The sequence below is a fragment of the Schistocerca nitens genome, chromosome 2, assembly GCF_023898315.1.
Source record: "Schistocerca nitens isolate TAMUIC-IGC-003100 chromosome 2, iqSchNite1.1, whole genome shotgun sequence".
NCBI classification, from domain to species: Eukaryota; Metazoa; Arthropoda; class Insecta; order Orthoptera; family Acrididae; genus Schistocerca; species Schistocerca nitens.
In genome coordinates this window covers 842450082-842465091 of record NC_064615.1, presented here as the reverse complement: position 1 = coordinate 842465091, position 15010 = coordinate 842450082, and positions in this window count along the sequence as shown.

Sequence of the window (15010 nt, the reverse complement as noted above, 5' to 3'; positions counted from 1 at the left end):
TTTTACTCTGACTATAACTCAGGAAAAGAGAAGGTGTGAAAACTCAGTTGAGTTAAACCTGAGTTGAGCAACGTAACTGTGCTTACAAAATTTTGACGTAAAACAATTACAACGTTTCAACCCGATCAAGGTAATATGAACTTGCAATTATAACGTAAATTATTAAACCTTGTAAATGGCGTTATACCAAAAAAATACAGTGAACAGATTTTTAAAAAAACGTAACAGTAATTACATAATTTCAATTTGTGGACAACTCTTAAAATTTAAAGCCTGAGTACGCAAATACGAAATAACATTAATCAAGGACACACCGCCTTTTCACAATGGTATCTACCTTTAAGAGCCTATTTACTGTATTACAAGGCATTCAATTCAATCGGACAGTTCAAAAAACAGTAATGAGAACTGGGAACTAAACAGTAAATTTCTATAACTAATACTCTCAATGTACACAGAACTTGAATAGCCAAGTAAGAATTACAACACGATAAAAATTTAAAAAAAATCAAATAAATTAATAGCCTAGCTCCAAATAATAACACACAGGTACAAGTCCCACTGTAAAATAGCTGGGTTGAGCGTTTTTTAAGACATCAGTCATCAATGTAGCCTTTACAATGTATTAAAAACAGCAGGAAATTTGGATAGAAAACCATAAGCATAAATTTGTTACCATAAGCAACCCTCATACGTGAAACCTAGAAGTCACTTTCACGCTGAAATACGACCGAATTAGTGGTACGTTTTACACAGAATAGCTGTTGTTTTAAAACTTAACAAAAACGGCCAGCTTGTAGTGACGCTGTTCAGCACTCGACAGGAGAGTACACTCGGACTTCAGATGTAACCACGATGTGGGAAAAGTACCGTATAATAAGCACAATAATTCTCACCAGTTTCTGGAGAACCCATGTGCAGAGAGCCACGGCAGCATAGCTTAACTCTCAAGACCAACTAGAAACGACGTCGTGGCCACAGGCTACCAGAGTGAAGAAAGATTGACAAGACTCTCGTAGTAGTCCTTCACAACGTCACCAACTCATTGCGGGCGCCACAAGACTCTGCGCTACAAAATTTCAGAAATCGCGCAGCACCTTGACTTGTTCTTCAGCACGCTGACACAGCTCTGCGAGACACACGTGCCTCCAGCAATCGCAAAGCAGCCCACGCTATTACTCAAGTGACAGCCACACTGGATACTATACAGCCGATTGCTTCTCCGTCCGGCCTTCACCACACTCCGCGTCATTATCGGGCAGCCGCCACACAATAGAGCCACTGCAATCGAAGTCTCTCCAACAGTAACGCGCACGAGTCCAAATAGGCCACCGCTCTCTACACCAGAAAACCTCAAACGGGAAGTTTCGAGAGAACAATCGAACCAACCAAAGAGGTAGAAGAAGCATCAAAAACAATCTCATAAACAATTTGCCAGCAGCTAGCCGCTGACGGTTCAGTGGTACTATGCTAAAAGGTGGAAGTTCGCCTACAAAAATTTTTTCCTGACGATAAAATTTTTGTATTTTAGCATTTTACTGTATTTGGCATAAGTAATCCTCTAACTTATTTTTTGCTGTCAATAAAACATATTTTGAAAATTTTAATAATGTGTTTTGAGTACTCATTATTATATGCTGTGATAAGCATAAAGGTGCCCCACAGACTATCACTCTTACGCAATTGAAGCTGTATAAAATTATTTTGCACTCTTAAATGTGATCTTGAGTCAGAAGTGTGTATACCAAGTCATACTTTAATAACCATGTGATAAGATTAAATATTTAAAGACAGTAAAGTTAGGGTCAGGTTCTCATTCAAAATGTTGTAATGCTCTATTTTTATTCTATTTTTAGAAAGGTACAACTTTGTTTCCGCTGCTTTTTTCCAAACATTTGAGGCTTAAATGAAACAAATTGGTTACACATGTATCATTCAAACTATTTTCCATCGCTGGCCACTACTTTCTCCCATCTTTCGGGCAGTGTACGAATCCCGCGTCGAAAAAATTGTTCATCTTTTGAAGCGATCCCCGAATCGATCCAATTTGTGACTTCTTCATGAGATCGGAAGTGCTGGTCAGCCAGGCAATGCGCCATTCATCTAAACAGGTGATAGTCAGAGGGAGCAATGTCTGAAGAATACGGAGGGTGGCGTAGGTCATCTCATTTTAACATTTCCAAGTACGGTTTCACCTCTTTTGCAACGTGGGGTCGAGCGTTGTCGTGCTGCAAAATCACTTTCTTTTGACTCTGGCTGTATTGCGGCCGTTTGTCTTTTAATGCTCTGCTCAAACACATTACTTGCGTTCGATAACGAGCATCTGTGATTGTTTCACTTGGTTTTATCTCCTTATAGTACACAACGCCGGGTGGTCCCACCAAATGAAGAGCATGAACTTGGAGCCGTAAATATTCGGTTTGGCCGTCGACGCGGAAGCATGCCTGGGATATCACCATGATTTTTTGCGTTTAAGGTTATCATAATGAATCCATTTTTCGTCCCCGGTCACAATGCGATGCAGAAATCCCTTCCGTTTTTGCCTCTGAAGCAACTGTTCACAAACACACAAACGCCGTTCAACGTCTCTTGGTTTCAGCTTACGCGGGACCCCAAGTTCCTTTTTTCTGAATCATGCCCATAGCTAAATAAAGCAAACTGAGTTTCACACTAGTGCTGTTTTCTGAATCCAGTCTCGTCAAGCTTCATAATCAGTCGAGACAGGGATATTATCCAGTTGCTCAACTACAGTAATTCTTCGAAGACGCCTTTTCAGTAAACCACATGCGTCGTTATAGGGAACATCTTTTGGTTCAGTAATGTAGACTAACTATCTTACCCCCAGGCGAGGGAGAAACAAGCGTTACCTGTGTTTGTTATCAGTACAGCGCTAATAAACAGTTCGAGTAGAGTGGGTACTACCACAGTCAAACTGAACAATATGCAGGGTGTATCATGACAGTGTAAACTGATATAGGTCGAAGGTACGCCAACAGAAGCAGTCTGTGTACTGGGCTACCTGGGAAACGAGTTAGAGGACTGCGCGCCAGCGCATAACCCGATGACGGTACAACAAACCAGGATTATGGGGTTTCGGTGTCATCCGAAGTTTACCGTACCATCTCGAGTTAACAGAAAGTTGCGATTCCCGCAAAGTCTTCACTTGGAACATTAAATAACAAATGCAAATTTAGTCACACTCACCACAAGTTCATGCATGAAGCATAAATAGTTAATTCAAGAGTGTGTTGTTACAATGGTACTTCATACCGAAAACGATGGACAGTAGACAAAATAAAAGTGTAACTATAGTATAGAGCAGGTACTTTTCTGAGAAGCGGAAACGCTGAAAATGCTACGAGCATTTAGCGAGATACTTGGGAATGGGTGATTACGAGCGGTTACTGGCTTCTGCGTGAAATATTGTACAGCAGTATTTGATTTTTCGGCTAAAAAATTATTAGGATTCGAGGTCCCAGGGACAACCGACGACACACATCGGAATCGGGTTGATGAAGTCATCAGAGACAATGGTGAAATAACAGGGACACAGCTCTTAGGTAGGTGTGGAATATCATAAGAGTGTGTACAGGTAGAAATACGATACGGAAGACTGTGTACAATGCTGGTACCTCGAATACTCATTTCTGACATGAGACAGAAGAGACTGAACATCTCTAAACAATTTCTTTTGTGTTTTGTGCGTGAGGGTGATGGGTTCCTGAATAACATTGTGACAGGTAATGAAAGCTTCGTTCACCACTTTCACCCTGAAAACAAGACAGCATCAGTGGCGATCCACCATAAACAATCAACTACGCCGGAAAAAGTTGAAGACCACACCATCAGCAGGCAAAGTCATGCTCGCAGTATGCTAGGACGTTTGAGGTGTGGTTCATTTCGAATTCGTTACTAAACGCACCAACATAAGATTTGCAGGGTACTGCGAGATGCTCAGTAAGTCACATTCGAATAGTTCGTGCACACATGGAGCACCCTCTCCTTCAGCATGACAGTGACAAACCACACACAAGCGCTACGACATCTGCAGCAATCTGACGATATGGATTCAATGTCGTCCATCATCCTTTATGAAGTGCCGAATGACCCCATTCGATTTTCGTTTGTTTCCAAAACTTAAAGAACACGTTCGAGGACGTCTCTTTGATAGTGGAGAAAGTTGAAGCGGAGGTGAGGTAGTGGCTCTGGCAACTGTCAAACGTTCTACAGGGACGGTCTGTTGTTGGGATAAATGTTTCTGTCGCCAGGGTGACTATCTTGAGAAATAAATATGTAGACGTGACGAATCAATATGTAGCATGTTAATAAAGTAAGTTTTATTTAAAAAGCCTTAAAAGCTTTCACATTAAAAAATTCATAGACATTACTTTTCAACACAACGTGCCACGTAGACTAGGGTGTTCGATCATCAAGGGTTGTTGGTGTTGTGATCTTCAGTGCAGAAACTGGTTTGATGCAGCTCTCCGTGCTGCTCTAGCCTTTGCAATCTTCTTCATTTCCGAGTAACTACTGAAACCTAAATCCTCCTGAATCTGTTTAGTGTATTCATGACTTGGTCTTCCTCTTCGATTTTTACCCTCCGCGCTTCCCTCCAATACTAAACTAATAACCCTTTGGGGAGCAAAATAACTGATGATGGTCGAAGTAGAGAGGATATAAAATGTAGACTGGCAATGGCAAGGAAAGCGTTTCTGAAGAAGAGAAATTTGTTAACATCGGGTATAGATTTAAGTGTCAGGAAGTCTTTTCTGAAAGTATTTGTATGGAGTGTAGCCATGTATGGAAGTGAAACATGGACGATAAATAGTTTGGACAAGAAGAGAATAGAAGCTTTCGAAATGTGGTGCTACAGAAGAATGCTGAAGATTAGATGGGTAGATCACGTAACTAATGAGGAGGTACTGAACAGGATTGGGGAGAAGAGGAGTTTGTGGCACAACTTGACCAGAAGAAGGGATCGGTTGGTAGGACATGTTCTGAGGCATCAAGGGATCACCAATTTAGTATTGGAGGGCAGCGTGGAGGGTAAAAATCGTAGGGGGAGACCAAGAGATGCATACACTAAGCAGATTCAGAAGGATGTAGGTTGCAGTAGGTACTGGGAGATGAAGAAGCTTGCACAGGATAGAGTAGCATGGAGAGCTGCATCAAACCAGTCTCAGGACTGAAGACCACAACAACAACAACAACAACCCTTTGATGCCTCAGAATATGTCCTACGAACAGATCCCTTCTTCAGTCAAGTTGTGCCACGAGCTCCTCTTCTCCCCAATTCCATTTAGTACCTCCTCATTAGTTACATGATCTACCCATCTAATCTTCAGCATTCTTCTGTAGCACCACATTTCGAAAGCTTCTATTCTCTTCTTGTCCAAACTATTTATCGTCCATGTTTCACTTCCATACATGGCTACATTCCACACAAATACTATCACAAACGACTTCCTGACACTTAAATCTATACTCGATATTAACAGATTTCTCTTCTTCAGAAAAGCTTTCCTTTCCATTGACATTCTACATTTTATATCCTCTGTACGTCGACCATCATCAATTATTTTGCTCCGCAGAAAAGAAAACTCATATAGTACTTAAGTATCTCATTTCCTAATCTAATTTCCTCTGCTTCACCCGATTTAATTCGACTACATTGTATTATCCTCGTTTTGCTATTGTTGATGTTCATCTTATATCCTCCTTTCAAGGCACTGTCCATTCCGTTCAATTGCTCTTCCAGGTTCTTTGCTGTCTCTGACAGAATTAGAATGTCGTCCGAAAACCTCAGAGTTTTAATTTCTTTTACCTGGATGTTAATTAGTACCCAAAATTTTTGTTTTGTTTCCTTTACCGCTTGCTCAGTATACAGATTGAATAACGTATGTTTGCCTTTCCTTAATCTATTTTCTAAAGTCCTTGGGTCAGTATTGCCTCACGTGTTCCAACATTTCTACCGAATCCAAACTGATCTTCCCCGAGGTCGGCTTCTACCAGTTTTTCCACTCGTCTCTAAAGAATTCGTGTTAGTATTTTACAGCTGAGACTTATTAAACTGATAGTTCGGTAATTTTTGCACCTGTCAACAATTGCTTTCTTTGAGATTGGAATTAATATATTGTTCTTGAAGTCTGAGGGTGTTTCGCCTGTCTCATACATCTTGCTCACCAGATGGTCAGGGCTAGCTCTCCCAAGGCTATCTGTAGTTCTAATGGAATGTTGTCTACTCCCGGGGCCTTGTTTCGAATTAGGTCTTTCAGTGCTCTGTCAAATTCTTCACACAGTATCGTATCCCCCATCTCATCTTCATCTACGTCCTCTTCCATTTCAGAAATATTGCCTTCAAGTACATCGGCCTTTTATAGACACTCTATATACTCCTTCCACCTTTCTTCAAAAAAAAAAAAAAGTTCAAATGGCTCTGAGCACTGGGACTTAACATCTCAGGTCATCAGTCCCCTAGAACTTAGAACTACTTAAACCTAACTAATCTAAGGACATCACACACATCCATGCCCGAGGCAGGATTCGAACCTGCGACCGTAGCGGTCGCGCGGTTCCAGACTGAAGCGCCCAGAACCGCTCGGCCACCAGCGGCCGGCCCACCTTTCTTCCTTCCTTTCTCTGCTTAGAACTGGTTCTCCATCTGAGCTCTTGATATTCATACAAGTGGTTCTCTTTTCTCCAAAGGTCTCTTTAATTTTCCTGTAGGCAGTATCTATCTTACCCCTAGTGATATATGCCTTTACATCCTTACATTTCTCCTCCAGCCATCTCTGCTCAGCCATTTTGCACCTCCTGTCGATCTCATTTTTGAAACGTTTGTATTCCTTTTTGCCTGCTTCATTTACTGCGTTTTTATATTTTCTACTTTCATCAAAGGTTAAGGGAAGAAAATCCTTAAAAAAAGAAAATAAAACTACACTTCCTCTTTCCTTGCACGATTAATGGTGTGGGAGCACCAGAGACTAGGAGATCTCAAGACTGTGAAACAAAGACTGATGGGAAATGTTGGGATCCTAAGCTGTGGTCAAACCATCCAGCCCATCTTAGGGAAAGGAAACTTTTGAAAACAGACCTATCAACAGTAAGATGGCGACCGACTGGAGGTGTAACGCTGCTTAGAGTACCATTAATGTGCCTTGGAAAGGGCGGATTACATGTATCACGACCAAAGCTAGAAACAATTCTAAGACATGGTAAAACAAAAATATTCTGAGAACTGGAACACTGAACGTAAAATCCTCTAATAAAAGTATAAGGAGGTTATAGGACAATTGAAACATCATGAAGTCTCAAGATGTAATATATAAGGGACAAAAAAGAAAGACATCTTGGTATTCGATACTGTCATCAACCGTCACAGAATATTTTTCCCTGTCGTGGCCACATACACCCAACATCTTCGCTGTGGGTATGTTATCACACAGTAGTTTTACACAAATGATACAAGTAATGAGTCTCTTATCTACAAACATTCTGTTGAAATTGTCCCAGACTTCCTGAGCTGTGTTTCTGTAGGCAGGCAGGTCCTTCTTACACCCACAATGCTTTCTTCCAGGTAGAAAGTGACGTGTGTACCAAGGTCAGTTCAAATCTATCCAGTCGTTTAGAAGGCGATATGAGTAGTATACACAACGATTTTTATTGATATGAAGACAATTCGGTCTCATTTTCGTCAATCCCCCTCCTTTCGCTACCTTCAGTGGCTACTGTTGTATGCTCTCCAGGCGTCCCTCACCTCTGTAGGATTGAGTATATGTCGATAGGAGTCACACTTTTTACGTCGAATACTGAGAACACTGGCGAGGGTGGAGTCAGTTAGCTTTCGAAAACTTCACCCAGTTCACTGAAAATCGGCTTCTAGAGAATTCACAATCCTCTCGATGCCATATCTCTCAATCTCATTAACGCCTGGAAGGCTTTTGCTGTTACAGTCCTGAACTCTTATTTAGTGTGTGTAAAATATGCCATTATCCATTCGCCCCACTGTTGGATGAAAGCTGTTCCCGCAAGTTCCTCATGCAGTCGGCCATACGCAGCCACACGTCTTCTCCATGTGTTCTAATGTCTATTGGTTTTCCATTAGGTCATCTCAATGTTTTCTTATTTCTTAGAATTCGGAAAGAAACTTATGTGCACCACTTATTTCATGTGCTGAACTGTGGACTTGTGGACACAAAAGTATAGACTATTCTAACAGTCGTAGTCCACTTTACGGCGCAGTTACGATGTGCAGAAATCATCAAGTAGTAAATTATGTAATGTGTTTGCAGGAAGACTATTACGCACAGAAAAAGGCAACTAAGACATTGAAGTGGGTACATACCGATCGATGTACCAGTTATCTCAATATCTGTACTTAAACCACCAACACCCTGTGTAATGCCAAGGCTGTAGCCGAGTAAGCAAAAGAATAGAAAAATGATGGTAAACTTATTAGCTTTACGTGTGTATTTTCATCTTTATGCAATATTAGCCAGAAGAGTGTTGTGAGCGTACAAAATAGTTACCTGAACTGGTACGTTTGTTCAAGTGAGTGTTAAATGAATGCCCGTACCATAATACCCTGTTGTTCCCCCTAGTGATGTGATGTCCGCTGTGTATTTCAAGCAGTGGTACGATACATGCCATATGGTTACTGCACTTCAGTTCCTTAGTGGCAGTTGACAGTGTGCACATCGTTTTGCCGCTCTAAGAGTGGAGATATTCATAGAGAAATGCTCTGCAATTGTAGCACTCAGAGAAGCAGATTTATCTACGCCCCAGATTGCGAAACAATTTGGCGTAGACATGTTAGGGAGAGTGCAAAGCCGCCGGAGGTTCGAGTCCTCCCTCGGGCATGGGTGTGTCTGTTGTCCTTAGCGTAAGATAGTTTAAGTAGTGTGGAAGTCTAGGGACCGATGACCTCAGCTGTTTGGTCCCTTAGGAATTCACACACATTTGAACATTTCGAGAGTGCAATACTTCCATCACCGCCAGAAGAAAAAATTGTTCAAATGGCTGTAAGAGCTATGGGACTTAACATCTGAGGTCATCAGTCCCCTAGACTTAGAACTACTTATACCTAACTAACCTAAGGACATCACACACATCCATGCCCGAGGCAGGATTCGAACCTGCGACCGTAGCAGCAGCGCGGTCCCGGACTGAAGCGCCTAGAACCGCTTAGTCACAGCGGACGGCACCGGCAGAATAAGGACGTATCAAGAGCAGGGCGACCTCGTAAAATAACTAAAAGTGACAACACATTCATCATTATTGGCCCAGGATTTGTAATAATGAACAACAGAAAACGTATAGCTACAACAGTAAAAAAGTGACTTATGCACGCAACCTTGAAAGAACGTGTGGCAGTGACGAAACCGCTTCTGAAGTCCTTAAATAAAGGAAAGAGACACGAATGGGCTACTAAACATGGTAAGTGAACGTATGAAGGGTGTAAAAAGTGTTATTCACAGATGAATCGATATTAAGAGATTTTGGCTACCAGGAGGACATTTGTTTGCCGATCTGAAGGAGAAAGGGTGGCCCATCAATGAATCTACCTGTGAGGGTTCTGTTATGGTTTCGGGGTATTTTGCAGAAGACAGAGTTGGCGACAAAGTGAAAATAGAAGGGTGTATAGACCAGAAGCACTATCACCTCATATTTCAGTACAATACGACAGTATGTGAATTGCGCTTAATAGGGAAAGAGTTCACCTTATAACAGGATAATGACATAAAACTTCGGACGGCGTTCTGTAAGAATAACTCTGCAATAAAGGTAAAACAGACAGTAGTGGAAGATATAATGTGCCCGCCCAAAATCCCGGAGTGTAATCCCATTGAAATGATCTGGGATGAAGTGCATTGAAGTATCAGAAAAGTTCCTATAATAAGCAAGGAATATCTCTGGGATGTCTGGCATCAAACAGACTAGCAACACCTACGAAAACGTATTGTCTCGAGTTTGTGAGGGAGTCATTAAGTCTATGGGAGGATACTTTGATGAGAGTAAAATATATTTTTTCTGTTTTCATTATAAATCTTTTAGTGTACGTAATTATATTTTTGGAGACATAAAGATCCATGTTCGCATTTGAAACAGCAGATAGCAGATATGGATTACCCAAATTAAAGAACCGTAGTGTATTAGATTCCAATTTGTTTCCTCATTCGTTTGTTTTTATATCAACAAGTGTAGTGTCAAAATACCCTTCACATTTAAGTGAACATTTAAACAATCTAGTTAACTAATCGCTACCAAACGTTTCACCGTCGATAACCATACGTACTCCACAGTTTTCCAATAATTGTGTCTTGTTGAAAAGACATTAACTGAAAAAATCGCAACACCAAAAAAATTATCTAAATGTCGTGTGACTAGGGCCCCCCATCGGGTAGACCATTCGCCGGGTGCAAGTCTTTCGATTTGACGCCACTTCGGCGACTAATGTAGAGTGATGAAACGTCTGAAATACATTCGTCTAGGTAACATATTACGGTGATTAACATCGCAAGATCAGAGTTAATGCAAGCGCGAGATATGCGAAATGTTGGTACATTAATAAACGGGGTAACCGCCAGAATGTTGAATGCAAGCTCCAACCGAGCATGCGTTGTATTGCGCATGTGCTAGGTGTCAGCTTGTGGGATGAATTTCCATTCCTGTTCCACTTGATCGGTCAACACATGGACGGTTAATGTTGCTTGTGGATGGCGCTGGAGATGTCGTCTGACGATGTACATCTGTATTCTATTGGAAACAGATTTGATGATTTTGCAGGCCGATGCAACATTTCGACACCATGTAGAGCACGTTAGGTTTACAACAGGGGTACGAGGGCGAACGTCATCCCGTCGGAAAACCCACCTGGAATGCTGCTCATACAGGGTGTTTCAAAAATGACCGGTATATTTGAAACGGCAATAAAAACTAAACGAGCAGCGATAGAAATACACCTTTTGTTGCAGTATGCTTGGGACAACAGTACATTTTCAGGCGGACAAACTTTCGAAATTACAGTAGTTACAATTTTCAACAACAGATGGCGCTGCAAGTGATGTGAAAGATATAGAAGACAACGCAGTCTGTGGGTGCGCCATTCTGTACGTCGTCTTTCTGCTGTAAGCGTGTGCTGTTCACAACGTGCAAGTGTGCTGTAGACAACATGGTTTATTCCTTAGAACAGAGGATTTTTCTGGTGTTGGAATTCCACCGCCTAGAACACAGTGTTGTTGCAACAAGACGAAGTTTTCAACGGAGGTTTAATGTAACCAAAGGACCGAAAAGCGATACAATAAAGGATCTGTTTGAAAAATTTCAACGGACTGGGAACGTGACAGATGAACGTGCTAGAAAGGTAGGGCGACCGCGTACGGCAACCACAGAGGGCAACGCGCAGCTAGTGCAGCAGGTGATCCAACAGCGGCCTCAGGTTTCCGTTCGCCGTGTTGCAGCTGCGGTCCAAACGACGCCAACGTCCACGTATCGTCTCATGCGCCAGAGTTTACACCTCTATCCATACAAAATTCAAACGCGGCAACCCCTCAGCGCCGCTACCATTGCTGCACGAGAGACATTCGCTAACGATATAGTGCACAGGATTGATGACGGCGATATGCATGTGGGCAGCATTTGGTTTACTGACGAAGCTTATTTTTACCTGGACGGCTTCGTCAATAAACAGAACTGGCGCATATGGGGAACCGAAAAGCCCCATGTTGCAGTCCCATCGTCCCTGCATCCTCAAAAAGTACTGGTCTGGGCCGCCATTTCTTCCAAAGGAATCATTGGCCCATTTTTCAGATCCGAAACGATTACTGCATCACGCTATCTGGACATTCTTCGTGAATTTGTGGCGGTACAAACTGCCTTAGACGACACTGCGAACACCTCGTGGTTTATGCAAGATGGTGCCCGGCCACATCGCACGGCCGACGTCTTTAATTTCCTGAATGAATATTTCGATGATCGTGTGATTGCTTTGGGCTATCCGAAACATACAGGAGGCGGCGTGGATTGGCCTCCCTATTCGCCAGACATGAACCCCTGTGACTTCTTTCTGTGGGGACACTTGAAAGACCAGGTGTACCGCCAGAATCCAGAAACAATTGAACAGCTGAAGCAGTACATCTCATCTGCATGTGAAGCCATTCCGCCAGACACGTTGTCAAAGGTGTCGGGTAATTTCATTCAGAGACTACGCCATATTATTGCTACGCTTGGTGGATATGTGGAAAATATCGTACTATAGAGTTTCCCAGACCGCAGCGCCATCTGTTGTTGAAAATTGTAACTACTGTAATTTCGAAAGTTTGTCTGCCTGAAAATGTACTGTTGTCCCAAGCATATTGCAACAAACGGTGTATTTCTATCGCTGCTCGTTTAGTTCTTATTGCCGTTTCAAATATACCGGTCATTTTTGAAACACCCTGTAAATGACAACAGGGCAGGTCGAATCACCAAACTGACGTACACATCTGAAGTCAGGGTGCGTGGTATAACCACGACAGTGCTCCCCCTGTCATATAAAATCGCACCCCCGAACGTAACTCCAGCCGTGGGTCCAGTGTGTCTGGCACGCACGCGGGTTGGTTGTAGGTCCTCAACTGTTTTCCTTCTAACCAACACACGGCCATCACAGGCACTGAAATAGAACCGGCTTTAATCAGAAAACACAACAGACTTCCACCCTGCCCTCCAATGAGCTCTCGCATGACACCACTAAAGTACCGAATGGCAGTGGTTTGTGGTCAGTGGAAGGCACGCTACAGAGCGTCTGGCTCGGAGTTATCCCTGAAGTAACCGATTTGTAACAATTCGTTGTGTCAGTGTGGTGCCAACTGCTGCTCAGATTCCTGCTGCAGATGCCGCACGATGCGCCAGACCCAAGAGGTCAGCACTAATAATTCCCTATCTCGGTAGCGCCACGTGGCCGTCCGGAGCCCGGTCCTCTTGCGACCGTACGTTCTCGTGACCACTATTGCCAGCAGTCATGTACAGTAGTTACATTTCTGCCAAGTCTTTCTGCAATATCGCAGAAGGACGATTCGGCTTTTCGTAGCAATACTACACGACCTCGTTCCATTGGCATGTGCACTACTCGCCATTAAAATTGCTACACCAAGAAGAAATGCAGATGATAAACGGGTATTCATTGGACAAATATATTATACTAGAACTGACATGTGATTACATTTTCACGCAATTTGGGTGCATAGATCCTGAGAAATCAGTACCCAGAACAACCACCTTAGGCCGTAATAACCACCTTGACACGCCTGGGTATTGAGTCAGAGTTTGGCGTGTACAAGTACAGCTGCCCATACACCTTCAGCACGATACCACAGTTCATCAAGAGTAGTGACGTGCGTGTTGTGACGAGCCAGTTGCTCGGCCACCATTGACCAGACGTTTTCAATTGGTGAGAGATCTGGAGAATGTGCTGGCCAGGGCAGCAGTCGAACATTTTCTGTATCCAGAAAGGCCCGTACAGGACCTGCAATATGCGGTCGTGCATTATCCTGCTGAAATGTAGGGTTTCGCAGGGATCGGGTGAAGGGTAGAGCCACGGGTCGTAACAAATTTGAAATGTAACGTCCATTGATCAAAGCGCCGTCAATGCGAACAAGAGGTGACCGAGACTTGTAACAAATAGACCCCATATCATTACGCCGGGTGATACACCAGTATGGCGATGACGAATAAACGCTTCTAATGTGTGTTCACCCGATGTTACCAAACACGGATGCGACCATCATGATGCTGTAAAAGGAACCTGGACTCATCCGAAAACATGACGTTTTACCATTCGTGCACCCAGGTTCGTTGTTGAGTACACCATCGCAGGCGCTCTTGTCTGTGATGCAGCGTCAAGGGTAACCGCAGCCATGGTCTCTGAGCTGATAGTCCATGCTGCTGCAAACGTCGTCGAACTGTTCGTGCAGATGGTTGTTGTCTTGCAAACGTCCCCATCTGCTGACTCAGGGATCGAGACGTGGCTGCACGATCCGTTACCGCCATGCGGATAAGATGGCTGTCATCTCGACTGCTAGCGATACGAGGCCGTTGGGATCCAGCACGGCGTTCCGTATTACCCTCCTGAACTCACCGATTCCATATTCTGCTAACAGTCATTGGATCTCGATCAACGCGAGCAGCAATGTCGCGATACGATAAACCGCATTCGCGATAGGCTACAATCCGACCTTTATCGAAGTCGGAAACGTGATGGTACGCATTTCTCCTCCTTACACGAGGCATCACAACAACGTTTCACCAGGCAACGCCGTCAACTGCTGTTTGTGTATGAGAAATCGGTTGGAAACTTTCCTCATATCAGCACGTTGTAGGTGTCGCCAACGGCGCCAACCTTGTGTGAATGCTCTGAAAAGCTAATCATTTCCATATCACAGCATCTTCTTCCTATCCGTTAAATTTCACGTCTGTAGCACGTCATCTTCATGGTGTAGCAATATTAATGGCCAATAGTGTATGTCGCCTTAAAGGCGTTCTCGACCAACGTCAACTCACCACGTCGAATCGCAAAGGTAACTAACGCTCACGACCGTTACAGCGTAACTTAAAGCAAAGCTGATATGCTTTCTCACTCTTCAGCAACCGGCTTGAAATCTGAATGGACGTCGTCTTGCAGACGTAGAAACACGCCTACAAACTGTCGTTTATGTCACACTACAGCTTCTTAATGCTGTAATTTTTTTCCATCTCTATACATAGTCCTGTAATATTTCCAAATAAAATAAAACTCTGAAGTTGCAGGTGTTAGTGTTTTCTTCTCCTCCTCCTCCTCATCCTCCTTCTTCTACTTATTCATCTTAAATTATATTACAAGGACTAACCATTTTTTAATTCTTCTCCTTCTCTAATATCTTGATTCCTTGGCCTGTTCTTTTATTTTGTAGCCTTTAACTCTTTTCAGGAATTTTATGTCTTGTGACTGAATCGGCTTTCTTGAGTTTTGATGATTACCCACGTTTCACTTCCACAG